The sequence below is a fragment of the Lathyrus oleraceus genome, chromosome 4 (genome assembly GCF_024323335.1).
Source record: "Lathyrus oleraceus cultivar Zhongwan6 chromosome 4, CAAS_Psat_ZW6_1.0, whole genome shotgun sequence".
Classification (NCBI taxonomy): domain Eukaryota; kingdom Viridiplantae; phylum Streptophyta; class Magnoliopsida; order Fabales; family Fabaceae; genus Lathyrus; species Lathyrus oleraceus.
Genome location: NC_066582.1, coordinates 89,414,652 through 89,429,721, shown reverse-complemented (window position 1 = coordinate 89,429,721; position 15,070 = coordinate 89,414,652).

The window sequence follows — 15,070 nt, the reverse complement described above, 5'->3', positions numbered from 1 at the left end:
GAGTGCATAATTTTACTTTGTCCTGTTGTTTTATATTTTATGTATTACATTAACTACATGAACAACCTACCAATACATTGTGACCTGCTATATAGAATTGGTCTGCAAATGCTACTTAAGTCTACAATGCAGTATGATTGTATAATCGTATTCTTTAGACAATGATATTGCTTTGACCCATAAACATGATAAACTATTTTGTTGTTCCGCAACTATAAATTTTGTTCAACTTAGAATCTAAAGCAGCTGTTTAAATTGCATTATACCAACCATTGCCACAACAAAATGTATTGACATGGTCATTATCAGTAAGTATGCAAATGATGGTTTATAATTGAAAAACTTATAAACATGCACAATTACAAACAAAAACAACGCATACAAATAAACAAACAAACAAATAGATGAAAATTTTATATAAAGTACAAACAAACAGATGAAGTATTTGAATAAATTTTCTCATCAAGTACATTTTTTGATATTGCAGTTACAGTATGAAAATGATTGTTTCTACATGTTACAAACACCCAATTTTATCCACGACTGATACATGTAACTCATGTTTTATTGGTTTCTTATTCAATTAATATCATTGAGATTTATGTCTGAATTACCAGTCACAAATCTCATTTTCACAATCACCAAATTATATGTTTCCTTTAACAAATACCTTGCTCAGATAAATGACTAACTGCATTTCTAAACAATACAGTAAGTTGTCTAAATTTACAACTCTCAATGCAACTTTGTTTTCCCTCTAACGCACGAAACCATATGAAAAGATGTTTTATATCAATGCAAGTAACATTTTATCATAACACAAAATTTGTTGGAATATATGGTTGGTTATCGTGTGTAGCGGTAAATTTATGACCATTAAGCTATGGATAAACTTAACGTCGATAAAACCAGAGTCGCCACCGCGCTTTTATTGTTTCCAAAGGAAAAAGGAAAAGTACAAACAAACCCAAAGATGAGAAGTTCTCAAATCAAAACTAATAAAATGTCAGAGATTACAGGTAAGGGGGTTGGTTACACAGAGGGAAGGTGTTAGCATCCAAAGTGTCCTAGGTACTCCTAGGGAGCAATTTTTTATGTGGGCATGTGATTTAGTATGAAATGATGTTTGCAATAAATAGAGTGAGGGTATGAGAAAAGAATTCATTAATTATATTTTTGTGTTTGACAAGACCTTCGGACTTTTGCCTACGTACCAACATAAAAATGAGGGATCAAAACCTCGTAGTTCGTGGTAACAATTTCAAAGTGAGTGAATTGCTTTTTAACAAAATTTTAAATTTGAAAGAGGCACAAAAGGCCCAAAAGAGTTTGAATGTATGTCAGTTCTTTTTGTCTTTTGAAATTTTAAGTCAATATGATTAGATTCATTTACAAGTTTGATTTAAGAAAAAGAGTTTGAAAATGCAATGGCATAAGGCCAAAGTTTCTAATTTGCAATGAAGTCTAAGTTTAAAAATCACAAGCAGAGAAGATTTTGAAAAGAGAGAGAAATTTGAAATTTAAGAAGTGGGAGGAGATGAAGAGACTAATCCTAAGCAAAAATTTAAAAGTTAAGAGTTGAAAAGATCTGACCAATGGGATGCAATCCAATAGACAAGGATGTCATATAGAAACCCAATTTTCCTTTGAACTTTAAAATCCAGCAATATAAATAAGCAAGCAAGATGAAGAGCAAGGCATCAAATAAAGATAGCCACATCCAAGCTAGCAACTTCATAGTCTTCTTCATAATCTTCCCCATGTATCAAATGACATACTCCTTGAATGACTCAGAATAAGGTATTAGAATCAAGTTCAAAGTAACATTTGCATCAAGACCATGTAGCAGATGAACTCGTGAGGATCTCAACACTTGCATCAGATGAAAATTCACATCACAATGACTTGGTTTCAGAAATGTTTGCATTGGCCAAGTCCTTTTGCATAGGGAATGTTGCATAATTCTAAGTCCAAAATTTAGATCAAATCCAACAGTCCACACAAACATTTTTTAGGGGGTTTTGTTGTTTATTAAGTATTTTAAGTTCTTAAGACCACAAACACAAACAAAATACACAAACAAGTATATACAAACACAATGTATGGCTCAAATGAGCAAAGTGAAAATGACATAAAGTATAATGGCAAATGATATGTATAATGACAAATGATAAATGGCTTGAATTTAAAGTGCATAAAGTAAATGACTTGAAATTAAAAAGTTAGTCAAATGTTAGTTGATTAGAAGTTAGTGGAGTTTTTCTTTTCAATTGTTTAAGTCATTCTTTGGACAACACTCAACCCTCTATTCATAAGCATGGATCCTTGAACCAAGACATCTTCTAAAGGAAGGAAAAAAGGCCAAGTTTCCACATAATAACATGAAAGGGGAGAGACTTACAATCTCACTTACTAGAATGCTATGCCTTTTGTATCAAAATTTAGCGCTATGTTAAACAATCGTAATTGGACTTATGTAAAAGTCATAACTATCTGAGGTCGGACAATAAAACTTTGGTCTTAATGCATGTTAGAGGTATGGTATAATGAACCATACTCCTAAAACATACCACACACAAAAAGAATATGAACATAGGGTGGACCTAATCTCATCCATACTTGTATTGGTTCAGGAACCAATTAGTCTTAGGATATTGAGATGTCATTGGCCAATGAGAGGAATGTGATAGAAAGGGATTGAAGATGAAGAGGGAGGGGAGATGAGACAAACACAAATTGGTCATGGGAGGAGTTTTTTCAAATTAAAATCATTCATTCATTTTGGGACATGAAATGTACATTTCATTAATCCCCTAAATCCAACGATTTTAATCCAACAAAAGTCAAATCAACCTTGACCAAGGCCCAAACACATAGTCAAACTTCACAAGTCAATAAAAATGGCTCAACACAATTTATTTCCTATTAAACAAATTAAAAATCAAATAAAAAATGCATTAAATTAAATTATGTTTTATCAAAAACCTAAAAACTCTTCAAAACACCAAATAAATGCCCAAGAGATTTATCATAGGTCAAACTATGTCAAAGGACCTTGGAGAAAAATTTTCACTATTTTTGAAAAGGCAAAAGTATTTTTAAACAATGAAAATATACACAAAAAACAATTAAATCATGAAAAATATCAATATTGATCCAAAAAATGATTTTAATTCAGAAAATGAAAGAGAAAAATATTTGAAATTTTTAGGTGAAAGTCCCGTATTTTTTGGATCAATAATGAAATTTATATGAATTAATGAAAATAATGAAAATAAAAGAAATTAACAGAAATTCAAAAAAACGTGGACCATCTGATCTCCCTCATTAATTGAGGTGGCGGATCAGATGGATCAGCGCGCACAGTCCACATGGAGCTAAGTCAATTGAGAAGCACGCGTGGTAATCAGAACTAATGCACAGGGGTGAAACAGAGATCACACCAACTGCTTGGGGAAAACCAAACAATGCTTTGCATTTTAGGGCTTACCAATTTTCAGACCGTTGTTGATATTCCTTAAATGAAATTGATTGCTCTTAAAGTATCAACTTTTATTATTTAAAAAATATGATTTTGATTTGAAAATTAATTTCAAAATGATCATCATAAAAATTTAAATCTATTTGGCTGAAAGATAAATAAGAGTATAAACAATTGGATAAAAAGCTCAACTTTATTTAATAGAATGGTAGTCTGTAAATGACAAGACTCCATATATCTTTATAAAAGTTGAACAATGGTAATTTATATGGAAAAGGGTTACATTTAATACAATGATCACTAATCCTTCTACCGACTTTAATATCCACTGTGCTCTTGGCTTTGGTTGAAGATGAATCAGAACCAAATGTTGTGCTCAAGAAAGTTTTCAAGACTGAAGATCAGCTGGATGCAGTTACTTGCCATGATCCCTAATTTTGCATAAATTTCCCCAAGACGGGGTATTCAATTTATCGGGATAATATTTCTGTTTTATGTCTCTAACTTTTTCCTGGATCGCCCTTTCAGGTTTTCAATCCACCGAGACTCTCATATTTTCCTAAGCCTCCCTTTCGGGTTTTTAACTTAGCGAGCTATTCTTTTCTTTTTTTAGGCAAAGTACTTCTTGACTACATCGGCATTCACATGACGAGTGAACTCTTCACCATCCATAGTTGTAAGAATCAAAGCACCGCCCGAAAAGGCTCTCTTAACAACATACGAGCCTTCATAACTAGGATTCCATTTGCCCCTAGAATCTGGTTTGAAAGATAGAATCTTCTTGAGCACAAGGTCACCTTCTCTAAACACCTGAGGTTTGACCTTCTTATCAAATGCCTTCTTCATTCTCTGTTGATATAACTGACCATGACACATGGCAGTTAACCTCTTCTCTTCAATTAAATTCAGCTGGTCAAATCTGGTCTAGCACCATTCATCTTCTATCAACTTGGCTTCCATCAGCACACGTAATGATGGGATCTCAAGCTCTACAGGGAGCACAACTTCCATACCATAAACAAATGAGAAAGGGGTTGCCCCTGTTGAAGTGCGGATGGATGTACGATACCCATGCAAAGCAAATGGGAGCATCTCATGCCAATCCTTGTACGTCATAACCATCTTCTGGATGATCTTCTTGATGTTCTTGTTTGCAGCTTCAACAACCACATTCATCTTAGGTCTGTAGGGAGAAGAATTATGATGTGCAATCTTGAAGTATTTGCAAAGAGCTTCCAACATATTATTATTCAAGTTCGATCCATTATCAGTAATGATGTTACTTGGCACACCATACCGGCATATATTCTAATTCTTGATAAACCTTACAACAACTTGCTTGGTTACACTCTTGTACGATTCCGCTTCAACCCACTTTGTGAAGTAATCAATAGCCACTAGAATGAAACTATGTCCATTCGAAGCTTTGGGCTCAATCATGCCGATCATATCAATTCCCCACATGGAGAAAGGCCATGGAGAGGAAATGACATTCAATAGTGTCGGAGGAACATCAATCTTATCTGCATATATTTGACACTTATGGCATTTCTTCACAAACTTGCAACAGTCAGATTCCATTGTCAGCCAATTGTAACCTGCTCTCAACATCTTCTTAGCCATAGCATGTCCATTGGAGTGAGTACCAAAGGAACCTTCATGAACTTCAATCATTAACAGGTCTGCTTCGTGTCTATCCACGCATCTGAGCAGAACCCTATCGAAGTTTCTCTTATAAATCACATTACCATTTAGGTAGAAATTGCCAGCTAGTCTTCTCAAAGTTTTCTTATCCAAAGATGCCCCAGATGGGTAAATCTGACTTTGGAGGAAACACTTGATATCAAAATACCACGGCTTCTCATCTTTTATTTCTTCAACAGCAAACACATGCGCTGGCCTATCAAGACACATCACATTCAAATTGGAAACTTCATTCAAGAACTTCACCATAATCATTGAAGCCAACATTGCAAGAGCATCTGCCATCCGGTTTTCATCTCGAGGGATATGATGAAATTCAACCTTTGTAAAGAAAGTTGAAATCCTCCTCGCATAATCTCTATATGGTATCAAACCGGTTTGATTCATTTCCCATTCACCCTTGATCTGATTCACAACCAAAGTTGAATCTCCAGAGACATCTAAATACTTGATTCTGAGATCAATGACCTCCTTAAGCCCCATAATGCAAGCTTCATACTCAACCATATTGTTTGTACACTTGAAATTCAATATAGCTGTAAATGGAAAATGAGTGCCTTGAGGAGTGATAATCACTTCCCCAATGCCATTACCATATTAGTTAACAACTCCATCAAATACCATGCCCCAACGGGAACCAGGTTCTGGCCCTTCTTCAAGCAATGGTTCATAACAATCTTTCATCTTCAAGTACAAGATATCTTCATCAGGAAAATCATATTGCACTGACTGATAATCTTCAATCGATTGGTGAGCCAAATGGTCAGCCAAAACACTAACTTTCATCTCTTTATGAGATCGGTATTCAATATCATACTCTGATAACAACATCTACCAACGGGCAATCCTCCCAGTTAAAGCAGGCTTCTCAAAAATATACTTGATTGGATCCATTTTGGATATCAACCAAGTGGTATGATTCAACATATACTAACGTAGACACTTAGCAGCCCAAGCCAATGCACAACAAGTCTTTTCAAGCATAGAATACTGAGTCTCACAATCGGTGAATTTCTTATTGAGGAAGTAAATAGAATATTCTTTCTTTCCAGTCTCATCTTGTTGACCCAGAACACAACCCATATTTTCATCAAGCACATTCAAATACATGATCAACGGTCTTCCTTCAACAGGCGGAGACAGAATCGGAGGCTCAAGCAGATACTCCTTGATACTGTCAAAAGCTTTCTGGAAATCCTTGGTCCAATCACAAGACTGATCTTTCTAAAGAAGCTTGAAAATAGGTTCACATGTGGCAGTCATATGCGAAATGAATCTTGAGATATAATTCAAGCGACCGAGAAAACCTCTGACTTGCTTCTCAGTTTTGGGCACCGACATCTCTTGTATTGCTTTGACCTTGGCAGGATCAACTTCAATACCCTTCTCGCTGACAATAAAGCCCAGCAACTTACCAGAACAAACACTAAAAGTACACTTATTGGGATTCTAGCGGAGTTTGTACTTCCTCAAACGCTGGAATAACTTCAACAAATGCTCAACATGTTCTTCTTCATCACTGGATTTAGCAATCATATCATCAACATAGACTTCGATCTCTTTGTGCATCATATCATGAAAAAGAATGGTCATTGCTCTCTAGTATGTTGCACCTGCATTCTTTAAACCGAAAGGCATCACTCTATAACAGAATGTTCCCTAGGGTGTAATGAATGTGGTCTTCTCCATCTCTTCGGGTGCCATTTTAATCTGATTATAACCGGAAAATCCGTCTATAAATGAAAAGACTTTGAACTTAGTTGTATTGTCTACGAACATATCAATGTGTGGCAGGGGGGAATCATCTTTTGGACTAGCTTTGTTCAAATCTCTATAATCAACACACATACGGAATTTTCCATCCTTCTTAGGAACGGGCACAATATTGGCCACCCACTGCGGATACTCAACAGTAACAAGGAAACCGACATTGATCTGCTTTTGCAATTCTTCTTTGATCTTCACTGCCATATCAGGATGAGTCCTCCTCAACTTCTGCTTGACTGGCGGGCTTTATGGCTTCAACGACAATCTATGCTCCACAATCTCAGAATCTAAACTAGGCATGTCTTGATAGGACCAGGCAAATACATCTGAATAATCTCGGAGAAGATCAATCAACCCCTTCTTAACCTCTGGACACAGTCGAGACCCAATCTTGACTTCCTTCACATCATCTTCGGAACACAAGTTGACTAACTCAATCTGCTCTTCGAATGGCTGAATGGCATTTTCCTCGTGCTCAAGTAGGTGAGACAATTCATCAGAAACTTCTTCATCACCTTCTTCCTCAGCCTCAAACACAGGGAATTCAAATTTTGGAGAAGGAGTAGGATCATTGTATTCAATAGGTTTAAAAACCAACCTGCATAATGATTTGATATTTTGGTTTTAGAGAAGTGAATTGTGACCAAATATTATGCAGATGGACAATTATTATTTATTTAATCATGTTTTATGTGATTACCATTTTCAGAAAAGCAAAAAGTAAAAATAACACATCATAGATGTGGATGAATAGAATTGCATTTTATTGATGATTAATTTGAAATATGCCCAACAATGTTCGCTCCTCCCTTAGGCATAAGAGAAGGATTTTTTTTCAAAACTTATAAAACAATTACTTAGAGCGATAAACAATAACAGGAACATCGAAAATGATCCAATTATTGCAAGCCTTTCCATGCGTCGCAAAATTGGTGCAGTCTTTATCTTCATCCCCCTCAATTACTGCAGCTGAGTGTTGTTCATTACCATGGATGAACCCTTCTCTACGGAAACTAGGTTGCATATCTTCAGCTTTGAGAACAGACATCCCTTGCTGGAAACCCAAACCGACTCGGTTCTTGTTCTCGGCGACCTCTACCATCCGGCCCCGCTGGTCAGATTTGCCATCTTCAATAGTCTTCTGAGCGTCTTTAAAAGAGGACATAGGTGCCCCAACTTTCTTCTCCTCAGCAATAGATAGAGCTTAGAATGGAGTTTCAATCTCTTATTTAGCTTCCACATATGAGAAAGACGACAGGTGACTCACCAACAGTGCTTTCTCTCCGCCAACAATGACAAGCTTGCCATTCTTTACAAACTTCAACTTTTAGTGCAAAATGGATGTTACAGCTCTGGCTTCATGTACTCATGGCCTTCCTAACAAGCAGTTATAGGCCGGGTGGATGTCCATTACTTGAAAAGTAATCTGGAAATCACTCGGACCTATCTTCATTGGAAGGTCCACCTCACCAATAACAATCTTGCGAGAATCATCAAAAGTTTTAACGATCACGCCACTATATCTCATAGGAGCGCCTTGATACGACAATCTGGACAGAGTTGATTTGGGGAGCACATTCAACGAGGAACCGGTATCAACCAACACATTTGATAATACATCTTCCTTACAGTTCATCGATATATGCAGTTCTAGGTTGTGATTTCTACCTTCCTCGGGAAGTTCTTCATCATAAAAGCTCAAGTTGTTGCAGGAAATGATGTTAGCCACAATGTGGTCAAACTGATCCACTGTTACATCATGTTCAACATAAGCTTGCTCCAATACTTTTTGCAATGCTTCTTTGTGCGCTTCAAAATTCATAAGCAGAGACAACACTGAAATTTTGGAAGGAATTTGGAGCAGCTGCTCCACCATATTGAATTCACTCTTCTTTATTAATCATAGTACCTCATCATCATCACTAAGCTTCAAATTTCTGGATTCACCAGACTGACACTTTGGAGCACTAACTGGATTTGCTGCAGGTACCTTAACCTTCTTACCAACATCTTCTACATCTTTAGGGAAAACGGGACCAAAAACACGACCGCTACGGGTCACCTTCGTGACATCAGCAATATTCACAATGGAATTAGTCGTAGGCAACTGCACCTCTTGACCATTCTCCAACATAGTAGCATTATACTTGTAGCGGGGTATTCGTTACCATTAGAGATATTGACTAAATCCAAGGTAAATCATACAAGTCGAGTCGCCACTGCACTTCTATTTATCCAAAGGAATGGTTAGAAAACGAACAAAAAACCTAAAAGTTTTATCGAATCAAAAACTAGAAAAAGAGAGTCAGAGATCTGGGTAAGGGGGTTGGTTATGGAATGGGAAGGCGTTAGGCACCCAAAACATCCTAGGTACTCCTATGGAGCCCTTTTCACACTTGTTGTAAGGTTGTTGTTTTATGAAAAATTTGTTTGTGCAAACATGATTGAAGAGATGAGAAGAGAATATACAAGTTTATTTACATTTTATGTTTGGATGGATAAACCCATTGCCTACGTACCATCTTCAAAAAGATTAGGATCAAAACCTCGTAGTTCGGGGTAACAATCTTAAAAATGAGTTGATGAATTGATTGGTCAAAAAGCCTTAAGGTCTTTTGTTATCAAAGGGAGAAAACTCAACCTAAAACCACAAATCCACCATGTGAGGATAACTTCAACATGCTAGTGAGGGGTTAACCCTATAATAAGCATGGAAGACTCATTGTCCATCATTAAGGATATAGGTGAGTATTACATCTACCACAAAGATAACTCAAACCTAATAGCTAAAGGTTATGAAAAGGTTTTGATTAGATAGTGGCCATTGAAACCACAAAAAGACATTTGAATGGGTTATATTTACCACTTAGAAGTATATACAAAATGGTCAAAGTTGACTTAAAGATTCAATTCAAAATAATTATTATGAAAAGAAGGTTTGAAAATCAAAAGCATAAGGCTTAGGTTTCTAATGTTGAAAACAAATGTTAAGTGTCTGCATAAAAGTTTGGCTTGGGTTAGAGTGGAGAGAAGAAGAAGAAGGGCTAAAGTCCTAAGCATGCAAGAGGTAAGGAATAAGAAACAAAACCACAATGAAGTTCCTCTCTTGAGATCATATTGATGATCCAAGTAGCTCCCATCATTTGGAGTAAGCAATCACATAAACATAAACCCAAGCAATCATCAATCAAATGAACTCTTGGAAGGCTCTTCAAGGCATCTTGTAATTCTTTCTCTTAGAAGCTCATGGCAATAGTTCCTTAAGTTTGAATCAAGATGGAGTCCCTAGCACAAGAACACACACATCAAAGAGTTTTATGAAGCAAATCAAGAATGGACAAGAGTGAGTTTAGAGGCTTGTCCTTCTAATCCATCTTCATCATTAAGGTCCTTTTACTCCAATTTTTGCATAGGGAATTGTCGCATCGCGCGAAAAACCGGCGGGAAAACAAGAACAACAGAGCCGCCACCGTGCGTTATTTATCCCAAAAGAGGGAAAGGAAACGCTCGAAGTAAACCTGGGAAAGAACATGGTCTCACGACCAAAGAGAATGGGTTCGGGAGTCGGTTATGCGAAGGGAAGGTATTAGCACCCCTACGCATCCGTAGTACTCTACGGGATCCACGCACAAAAGGAAAGAAAATTGGTTGCTAAACACTGCTCAAATATTCACACACACTGGCTGAAAGAAACAAAAGAGACTGACTGAAACTGACTCGGCAGGATATCGCATCCTGGGCCTACTTAGTCTATCAGGCATAGACATCAGAGTCGAAGTAGTTCGGACTGGGTAAACGACACATGCTCGCTAGGATATCGCATCCTATGCATACGTATCTTCTCGGACGAGAGAAGAATCAGAGCATTCGTAGCTCGGCTGACACGCGCACAAACAAACAGACAAAGGCAAACGTGGAGCCCGAATGCCAATCACTGGACTTATATCAGCATCCAAACCAAAACACACACCAGAAGGCAAACATGGAGCCTGAATGCCAATTGCTGGACTTACATCAGCATCCGGACCAAAACGCACGCACACTGGAACCCAAATGCCACTCGATGGACTTACATCAGCTTCCAAGCAACCAACAAGGCAACAAATTAATAGGGAGTCGGGGACTCGAGCCTATAACTGTCAAACACACACCAACAAGACAGACAACAAATGCTAAGGAGTCACGGACTCGAGCCTAGCAAAGGTCAGACAACACACACAAAAATAGAAAAGGGCGCCCGGAGAGATCAGCTCAATCTCCTGCCTACATACTTCATCTGGTGTGAAGATCAGGGCGATGTAGTTCCCCTACGCAGGGACAAGGATCTAGCCTAACCAGATAACAGAGGGAGACACAACTCTAGGGAGACTACGACTCGAGCCTAGATGTTGTCATGCAAAGTCAACCCTAAGTTAAGGTTTCTAGCTAAATGGCACAAGGGCCAACCTATCCTAAGCGGACACAGGAAGAAGCAAAGTCTCGATTGCAACAAGGGCAAGAGAAAAGGGATATCTCGATCACAACAGGGGTGAGAGAAAAGAGTTAGTGTTAGTTGTTAGTCAAAACTCGGCAAGACATCGCGTCTCGTGCCTACGTATCTCATCTGAACATGAGAATCAGAGTTGCCGTAGTTCGGCAGGCAGGGACAAAGGATCTCGATTGCAACGAGGGCAAGAGAAAGGGAAAGTCTCGATCGCAACGAGGGCGAGAGAAAGGATCGCAACGAGGGCAAAAACAAGCACGGATTAGCTGTTAGTCGTCAGTCAAACTCGGCAAGACATCGCGTCTCGTGCCTACGTATCTCACCTGAACATGAGAATCAGAGTTGCCGTAGTTCGGCAGAACAGTTCTAAGTATGGCTCACACAAGGGTTAAGCCACACAACCTACCTTGCACACGGGCAAGTCTAAGCTAAACCTAAAGAGGCAAACAAACAGGCAATCACACAAAGCACACTCTATATGCATACAAGAGGCTCAAGCAAAAGGTTAGGCACTAGGGCCAACTGGAATAGGGTAAGTGTTGCTCTTAACCTTGCCATTGAGAGGCTAAGGTGAAGCAGATGAAAGGAGATGAGGGGTGTGCCTCATTGCTTCTATCCCTGGCCAGAGAGAGCATTTGACAAGAATGTGTGGGTTCAGAAAGCGGGAACCCTTCTACACATTTAAACTGACTCAACTGTGCAATTGCACAAGATCTTGGGTTTTTATCTGGAGTGCATCAACACAGTGGTGTGAGCAAGACAGAAGACACACTGAATAGTGGGGGATAGATTGCATATCCCTACCTTCCACCAATTGCCTCTTCACTTAGGAGGTCTTTGACTCTGTACAGGGACAAAGTAAACATACACAGGCATTGCCTCTTAAGGAGGACTTCAGACAGTTTGCCCAGCCAAAATAACAAACCGGGACTCCAGACTACATGAAGAAGAAATGTTTATACCTCAAAGCAAATGCTAAATAGCAAAGCAAGCAAGTTCAGAGAACTTAAGCAACTAAAGTACCTGAAAAAGTCAAAACAATCAGCAAACAGTTCAAAAGTTTAAATCAAAAAGAAATGGCAAACAGTCAACACAGGGGATCATCTGAGCAAAGCATAAGACTCAGGCACATGGGTCAAGCCTACAAAACAAAAGGTTAGCACAATATAGACAAACAAAAATCAATCATATTGGTATGATCTTGGAAGTGCTATGCTCAACCTGAAACAGATGAACTCAACATAAGTCCAAAGGACCACTAGGGCTAGCCTAGGGTCAAAGATGAAAGAAAAAGTCAAGGCAGCAAGGAAAAGTCAACTCAAAGTCAAAGTCAACCAATTAGAAAGCAATCACAATTGGGCCCACAATCAAATCATGCATTATGATCATTTCATGAACATTTGAAGTCAAAGTAAGGCAAAGGAAAGCATACAAAAGTCAACAGAATGACTTGCATCAAAAGTCAACCTAAACAATTTCAAAAATCATCAAATAAATCACACTCAATCCTAACATCTAACATGGTAGACATGTAAAATTTCATGGCATTTGGATGAGAGGAAGGCAGTCAACTAAAATCATGAAGTCAAAGCCAATTTGAACATGCTCAAAGAAGTCAACCAAACATGCAGCAACTTAGAAAAATCATAAGTCAAGAATGGTGTATGATAAATGAATGGGATCAAAACCATGGTGAAGATGAGGATGTCTAGTTATCTCATGTAAAATTTCATGTCCATCTAATGAAGTATGAGAATTTCACAAATGAAATGGGAGCATGTGTCACACAAGGGCAACATTTGACTAGGCAGAGAGGGAAAATCTCAAACAAATGGAAAATAGTTCAATTAAATCCAAGAAAAATCACAAGTAAACTAGACATACAAGAGTAGGCTCATGCAAAATTTGGGGTCATTTGGATGTAAGGAAGTATGTGAACAAAAATTGTGAAAGTGTATGTTATCCATGTAGCAACAAATGTAACACATGACTTCAAAAAATCATAACTCTCAATCCACAAATGATAAATGCACAAACTTTATATGGAAATGAAGGTCAATGTGTCTAGTTTCACCACAAAAAATGTCAAGCTCATTGGATACAACATGACAATTTCACAAAAGGAATGGCTCCATGTATCATTTTAGCATACATGTTGGGAAATCATTTATCATTTAAAATCCAGCCACTGAAAAATTAATTAAAATTCACAATAAAATGAAGGACACATTCATGAGTTTAATGCAAAAAGTCCCACAATTTTTGGAGTCAAAATGAATTTAAAATGAATTGTTGAAGTTGGATGGATAATTGAACAAAGTATGAAACACATAGCATGGCAAATGGTCAACAATGAGTCAACGAATGGCAGAAGTGTAATTCTGGGCTCATTAATCAAAACTACTGCGTTTTGGCAAGGCAAATAAAATGTTCCTATTGGCTCCCAGCCAATGGAACAGTAACACGGCCAACAAGTTGAAAATTCTGAGTTTCACATGAACCCTTAGGGTTTACAACAGCCATGGCAAGCTTCATGCACGTTTAAATCAACATCCAAACAAGTTCAATCATCAACCACACAAAAGCATGGCAGTTGGGCAATGTTCACTCATCGAGCAATCAACAGCATACCACATGGTCTCATGGATTTTTAGGGCAAATGATCAAAGAGTTTCAAAACTGCAGCAAGGTCTTAGCATGGCATCATGTATTCATCAATCATTATCAATTGAAATTCCAACAAACAAGCAACCAATCAAACAGCATTCAAACATGATTCTCATGGATTCTCTAGGCATGGTTTCCTAATGTTTAATAGCAGGGCATTTGCTCATGTTCAACCATATCCAACAAAACATGATTCGACCAAACCTCACAACAGTATAGCAAGAACTTCATCATGCAGCACCAATCAAAAACAAACAGCAGCAACAACATGGCATTGTGTGTTCAACATTGTAAACAAACTTCAAGCAAAATCACATAATAACATGGCATAATGAGCATCAAACAACATTAACCAACGACCAAACCAACATTACTCATGGAAATTCTGGACAGGTCATAAATTTGCACAGCAGCAGCATAAAACTCAATGTCAGTCTACAGCATGACCAACAGCATAGCAACCAATACAGACAACAATAGCAGGCAACACTTAGCAATATGTGAGCAGGGCAGATTTGCTGGAACAAACACTAGGGTTTCAGCATGGCCATGGAATCTTCATGGTATTAACAACATGGTAATGGTACACATGTCATAGCATGGATAAGAGAAAATATAGGGTCGAAAAACTTACTTGGTTTGAAGCTGAAACAGAAAGAAATGGTGCTTGGATGATGAAGGAATGAAGGTTTGCTCGAGTTTCTTCAAGGTCTTGTGCAGAAAATCAAATTGGTGAAAAATGATGGTTTGAGAGTAGAGGGAGTTCTGTGCTTGTGGCTGCTATGGATTTTCCTGCTGCAGACAGGTTTTTTGAGATGCTTGAGTTTGGACAGAGTGAAGGAGATGTAAAATAGCAAGGTCAGGGTTGGCTATGCTACTGGTTTGTCATGGCAGGGAAATGGTGAAGAATAATGTGCAAGGCAAGGTTGGGTTTGACAGGAAATGCACAAACAAGGTGAGTTGGAGTG